The sequence below is a fragment of the Amphiura filiformis genome, chromosome 16 (genome assembly GCF_039555335.1).
Source record: "Amphiura filiformis chromosome 16, Afil_fr2py, whole genome shotgun sequence".
Taxonomy (NCBI): domain Eukaryota; kingdom Metazoa; phylum Echinodermata; class Ophiuroidea; order Amphilepidida; family Amphiuridae; genus Amphiura; species Amphiura filiformis.
In genome coordinates, this window is record NC_092643.1 from 13,897,750 (window position 1) to 13,905,401 (window position 7,652).

The window sequence follows — 7,652 nt, forward strand, 5'->3', positions numbered from 1 at the left end:
ATAGAGTATGTGCGATTTACTGAAGATAGCATCTAGCGATAGAGTCCATGCTATCTACTGAAGATAACATCTAGCGATATAGTCTATGTCATCTACTGAAGATAGCATCTAGCGATAGAATCCATGCTATCTACTGAGGATAACATCTAGTGGTAGAGTCCATGCTATCTACTGAAGATAGCATCTAGCGATAATAGTCCATGCTATCTACTGAAGATAGCATCTAGCGATAGAGCTCGATAGAGTCCTTGCTACATACTGAAGATAACATCTAGCGATAGAGTCCGTACTATCTATTGAAGATAGCATCTAGCAATATAGTCCATGCTATCTACTGAAGATAGCATCTAGCGATAGAGTCCATGCTATCTACTGAAGATAACATCTAGTGATATAATAGTTCATGGTACAGGGTGTATCAGAATGATTGGTACCCATCAATATCCAGAGAGTATGGACTAGATTGTCCCCATCAAAATGCGGTACAACATCCACCTTATTTGTAGATTAGTGTAATAAAAGGTCATAAAACTATAAATTGTAGTCATTTCAAGAATATTGAATTTGGAAAAATCAGGCGTTTCATTAGACGACAAAGCGGATGGTTATACCAATCACTTTGATACAACCTGTATTTACTGAAGATAGCATCGAGCGATATAGTCCATGCTATCTACTGAAGAAGGGACTTGAACCCCATACCTCATGCTTGTCTTGTCGCCCTACACACAGGCAGGTATGTCCGTAGTTTTTACTTTGGTATATCTGCCTATGCATGTCTTGCTTTCATTTGTAAATTCATGTTTAATTGTGCTAGTGTGCGATGTGGGATTCTTCTTTCCCCTGCATATTGATATATTAAGACTAACGATTAAGCATCATTAATTTGATGTTTTAATGTTTCCATATTCCTTGTTTGTATGATTATATGTGACGTGTCATGTCAAAAGGAGACACTTTTGGGCAGGATCGTAAATGGAGAAATAGCCAAAAATCTACCCGTGGTGATTTTTTCACAATTTGGGTTTCTTGCGAATTTGTGATGTTATTAATGTTAAAAATATTGGCCAATAGTTTCAGACCGAATATAACTGGCATCTTGTATTTTTTTTGAGACATTTTTCAATGTAATTCCTACTCTCAACATTGTCAATAATATTTTTAAAGGCTGATATCTCAATTTCCAATTTTATAATACCATAACTTACGAACTCAATATCTTCGCTTAGAAATGTCCGATTTTATTGGGGAAAACGGCGTTGTGGAGCAAAATATCTCTATATTTAAGATATGTAAAAACCTCAAAATTGATAACCTGCCCAAAAGTGTCTCCTTTTGACATGACACGTCACATATTAGGCTGGTATGTAATGTGTTGTTTGTACTGTTTACCCTTACTGTTCATATCCATAAGTACCAGAATTGGATCCTGTTTATCTGGGACAGTCTGTGTAGCTCAGTGGTAGAGCGCTCGCCCGACAAGCAAGAGGTCTGGGGTTCAAGTCTCCATACTGGCAGGTATGTCCGGAGTTTTTACTCTGGTATATCTGCCTATGCATGTCGTCTTTCCCTTTGTTGTTGAAAACTGGTTTATTTTTGGTTAAACGAATTTGTGGTAAATGTCGCACATAATGCATGTGCTGTATATGTTGCCGTTGATGTACATAAAACCATGGCTCAGTTGAATAGGACCACCTGTTGGCACTTATTTCAAAAATGCCTGAATTCATACAAAAACAACAAGATGAGCAAGCATTAATTTTTGGCATTACATACGAGGGGGTATCCAAAAGTTTTTGAAATCATCCAGAAGTGATTGCACAGTCTGTGAGTAGTAGGACAACAAAGAGCAAACCTTCCTTTAGACTACAAGTGCATAATTTGAAAGGAATTAAGTTACAATTATTTGTTGTTGACGCCATGTTTCTTTGGAAATTTATTTGATGTTTAACTGTTTATTTGTGAAATTGCAAGACTCCTTTGTTGTTGAACACTGGTTTATTTTTGGTTAAACGAGTTTGTGGTAAATGTCGCACATACTAGTAATGCATATGCTGTAGATGTTGCCGTTGATGCACATCCATCCAACCATGGCTCCCTTTGAATACGACCACCTGTTGGCACTTATTTCAAAAATGCCATAAATTTTATAAAAAAAATAGTGTTCAACATTGTGTTGTAGGACAAGATTTTCAGACTTCCTTGGACAACAAATTGTCAGACTTCCATTTATTCATATGAATTTATTCAAAATCAAAACTTTAATAATCATTCTCTGTATTATTACAAATATCATACACAAATGATTCTTTGGTCCTTAAAAATACTGAACATTATATTTCTTTATCAATGAATTTTCCTTAACTTGGCACTTGAAATGGAATCTACATAAGAAAGGGCGAGGGGCACTTCAACATGGGTATTGCTGACACTTTCACAGTAAGGAGCTGGGAATTTGGTGAGAGTAAAATATAAAATATGGGGTCATTGGGTGAGAACATGATTTTTGGCACTCGGTAAGAGCAATATGTGACATGATCAAGGGGAATGAGTCACATGTCGACCCTGGTCGAAAATGAGTTTTACATTTGTTTCTAAAGAGGACATTTAGAGATTTCAGAAACTGAAAACCCCATGTTGATACAGCTTTTCTTTGCCAAGTTACATCAATTTACCAATCGCTGAAAACAATATAAAACATAATAATTAAAACACTTTCTTTGCCAATATCTTAAAATCAATATTATAGTGACATCCAACTCATTTCCCTTGATCGTGTCACATATGTATTAAAATGGGGTCACTGGATACATGGGCGCCAATCTGGCAAAATGACCCATTTTTTTTTGTTCTTTTCAGCCACTTTTTGACAATTTAGTGTGGAGGAGGGTAAGTATGTGCAAAATTGTTCCACTTCCTAAAAAATGAGTTCTCCAAAGATGTTATACCCAAATAGTACCGACTCCAAATTGCACCATACATAATGCTATGGCAAATCCACCACCTTGGTATGTCGCTCACAAAGGGCAGATAATGCATATTTGGCATCAGTCGACAAGGCAGAAAGCAGAATCATGGATAACTATCCAGTTACCACAAAACAAATTGCTTTATTCTGTGTTGTAGTAACTGGATAGTTGTCAAAGATTCTGTTCGCTGCGTCAACAAGAGCCCAAAATTGAACGTTAATTTGCATCTTTAAGCTTGAACATTTCAAAAATGGTTTGCCCATGTAGTGAATTAACACGTTTTTGGCACAACGCATTTACATGTAAAACACAAACAACCACACACTTTGAATCCAAGTTTGTCAGCGCATAGAGAATAATCCGAAGTACATTAAGTTGCCTCCATGAGAGACACACAAACATGGCAGAGTAGGTACTCTTTGATTCTACCTCATTGGTTATCATCCTGGAGTTACAATAAGTTGCCTCCATGAGCGACACACAAACATGGCAGAGTCGGTATTCTTTGATTCTACCTCATTGGTTATCATCCTGGAGTTACAATAAGTTGCCTCCATGAGCGACACACAAACATGGCAGAGTCGGTATTCTTTGATTCTACCTCATTGGTTATCATCCTGGAGTTACAATAAGTTGCCTCCATGAGCGACACACAAACATGGCAGAGTCGGTACTCTTTGATTCTACCTCATTGGTTATCATCCTGGAGTTACAATAAGTTGCCTCCATGAGCGACACACAAACATGGCAGAGTCGGTATTCTTTGATTCTACCTCATTGGTTATCATCCTGGAGTTACAATAAGTTGCCTCCATGAGCGACACACAAACATGGCAGAGTAGGTACTCTTTGATTCTACCTCATTGGTTTTTACACAACTTTGAGTACCCCCCCCTTTCAAAAGCCCAGGCACATGTGTTAACTGATTGGATTTTCATCATTATGGTGTATGAATACTAGTGATTCCATAGATTGCACATAAACTATCATATTTACAAAAATATAATAAATGTAACATAATTATATTGACATTGAAAACAATATGTGACCCAGGCCAGTGCACTCACGCATAAGTCATATTTGTTCAAAATTGAGTTATTATCAGGTTATATAAAGTGTAACAAATTCCTTCCATCAGTCCAAACCCTATGCTTATAGCTGATGTGGTTGTAAAGTTACACATTTTTACATGTTCTTAACTATGACTAACTATTATATTAATCCTAACCTATTGCTGGCCATATCACAGTTTCGTATTTGCTGACATTAGCCTGAGTGGACTTATCGGGTCACATATGCAATTTCCAATCAAAATAATTCACCCTTTACTCAAAATTTGTGTGCAAAAATTTCTTGTAGATTCAGTTGCTTAGCAAAAATATTGTCAATAATGTTCCGATAGCACAGTTGCCTATGGAGCAATGTAATATGCATTAACATGCATAACTCGCAAATGTAAAATCTGAATTTTTGGAAATGAAAATTTGGAGCCTTTTCCAAACATACAATAATAAGAGGATGCTAGAATCACAAAATAATTCTCTAAGTCTATTTTTGTAATCCAAGTTTGAAAACATATATTTTCAAACTTGATTATGCTTTCCAAAAAGAACAAAAAAGCGCCATATTTAAATTATTTTCAAGTTGTTGGCAGATTACAAGTGCATGTACAGAAGTTTATTTTTGATGAAAACCCAAATACCGTATTTCCTCAAATAGTCGCCCCTTCAAATAAACACCCCCACCACTTTTTTCAACAAAGATATTTCAAAAATGCCGATATTTCCATCTATCTTGTGTAGTAAGCTCACCAAGTTGCACACATAGTCGATAATAGCGTCGATAATTGGCGAAAATCTGGTCTGAAACCCAGAAGTGAACCAGAAGTCAGTGTTCTTAAGGATGCACACAGGATCACTGAAGTGTTACATGGCCAAAATTGAGTTTTCATCACTAATGTCATCTTCAAACCGTATTTTATCTTGTCATTAATAGATTTTAAAGAAATCTTAAAATTTAAACCATAAGAAAAGCTATTTTAAAGACCCTTTTTCATTAAAAATTCGTCAAAATGCAAAAGCAAATAAATCATTGTTTTCCCGCAATAGATCGCGTTCTCGTACCGCGTACTGCGGCGTACAGCTAGCAAAGACACGCACACATGGTAAACTGGATGGACGAGGTGATTACTGATTGAGGCGCTGGAGTCGCCAATCGCGATCACTACCGTATTTTATCGTATTGATCTCTTCCAAGGTAGCTTGGACCATTGCATTGCGAAACTGCGGGCCGACAGACCACCCGCACCGTCCCCGTCCCAGAATCAGTAGGCCTACTCGATAAATTTCGCCAAAAAAGTGCTGATATAGTGGTATAAATTATATGTGTTTTTTTTTTTGAACATAATAGTGAATTTTCTGTTTGTTTGTTTTTTGTTTTCAAGTTTCATTCTGAACTTGAAAAGATGAAATTTAAATCTGTAAGTAGTTACCCGTAAGAAGCCCTGTAATGATGACGCAATCTGGTAGATACGATAGAAAACGTAGGCCCTAAATATGTTGCTAGTAGGCTAGACTTAGCCCGTATAGTACATCATTAGGCTTATTATGTTATGTTTAAAAATTTGTTTTATTTCATTCATTCATTCATTCATTCATTCATTCATTCATTCATTTCATTGTTATTATTTGATTTACCAAGTTGGTGTAGTTGGACAAGAATTTAGACCTATATTAGCTTATATTTTATGCAGTCCCAGCCTTGGTTCGGGTCGGGAGCCTCTGCGGTCGTTCAGTCTCGTCTTAATTTTGAAGACCATAAAAAATATAGTTACTACCGGCCCTAAGGCCCTGAATAATGTTTCAAAGTGTTATTAAAATACGGATTTAAGATTCGTTTTCAAACGTTCTCTACTCCTGATTGACCATTAACGCAATGTCAAAAACGTTGACATTTCAAAACATCATATCGACCATCTAGGCTTATAGGCCTACAACTATAGGCCTATGTCAAAAATGTCGATATTTGAAATAGCGAGCACGCGTTTATGAAAGCATTTTCATGAATGTTTTAATGCTAAATAAGAATTTCAAACGAGAAATATAATCGAAAACGTAAATTCGTGCTCAGTTTTTTCATAACCCAGTTTAACTACATTTCCATTAGTAGGCCTATTAGGTCTACCATATACCATGATTGCGATCAAAGCTTTTGGTTTTATAACACTTTTTGCGAATGTTTTGGCCGAATGCCTTCTTATTTGCAATGTTTGTCTGGCTTTCAACTTTCACGTTTATAATGTTTTCTGCATACTTTAAAAGGTAAACTGCTTTAAAGCATTTTTCGTGAATGTTTTCATGCAGTGTTTTAAAACGCTCTTTATAGCATGATGCCTATATACGGTAGGCCTACTGCATAAACCACAATCTAATTTATAGCCATAAGTGTTTCGTTTTCTACTTTTGAAATTCGGTTAGGCTATGTAAATTTCCGTGTTTTTCAGTTTTCTTGTGACCTCTCCGTGTTTTGCCCATTTAACATATATAGGCCTACTTTTTGTCCGTTTTACAAGAAGTTTATTCAAGACATATAACAACTTTTACCCCACTTTTTACACGTTTATTTGATTGAAAACAACAACAGACACACTTTCTTTTGTTGTTGTTGTTGTATTTTATTCACTTTTTATGCGGTACAAAATATTTTACAACTTTATTGGGCTTTAGGCCTATAATAGGCCTATGACTTTTTAATGCGTGTTTGATATTCCGTAAAAAGTTAAAAAATAAAATATGATAACAACAAACAATTACAATAACAAAAACGGAATATTGAGTAATGCGACCCATCAGAATCTTTTAAAATTTGACTTGGGATTCCTGTAGTGTAGGCCTAGCTATAACGGGCGTTAAAATGCCTATCTTTGGCGCGGACGGGCCGCTGTGGTGCCTCTCAAGCACCAACTAAAAAGAAAAAGCAACGATCAGTAACAACATCATGTTTGCGGTTTAGAAAAGGACAATGAACATAAAAATGCAATATTTGTCAACACCAAAAAAAAAAAAAAAAAAAAAGAAGAAAGAAAAAAAAAAAATCACCAAAAACGATAAATTAAAAACATTGCATTTTTAAAGCAAAATTATGAAAATTAGTACAAAACAGAAATCGCAATTATCATGATTATGTCTCAATTTATTCTTCATTTCATAAAACTTCCTGATTATCTGCTAATTGCTTGTCAGTTATTCTATGCTACTTTTAATGTTCTGATGTCCGCAAATTTTAATACAGAGCATGATCTTTTTTTTTTTTTCGGAACAGGACAAAATTGTGCTTAAATAATCACGGTTTTGTTCAGCGGCAACACGACCATGCACTGTGCAACTTATTCAGCGTAACCTGTCAGTCTGTCCATGGCGCCCTGTCGCTCCTCAAACGCCGACGCGACGCCGCGGCCTTGCCGGAAGCTCTGCTGCACCATGGAAACAAGACTGCAGTAAATAAAATGGCTACACCATGTGGATAAACATATGCCGAATGTTCACGGATAATTTTTTCATATTGTATATTTTACCTCCTAAATCACCAAAAAAATGCCAATCTGCTGCAGTTGGACGCCCCTTCTCATTTTCTAACTTGACCAAACGTCACAAGTCACCGGATTATATATTCATGGAATAATCT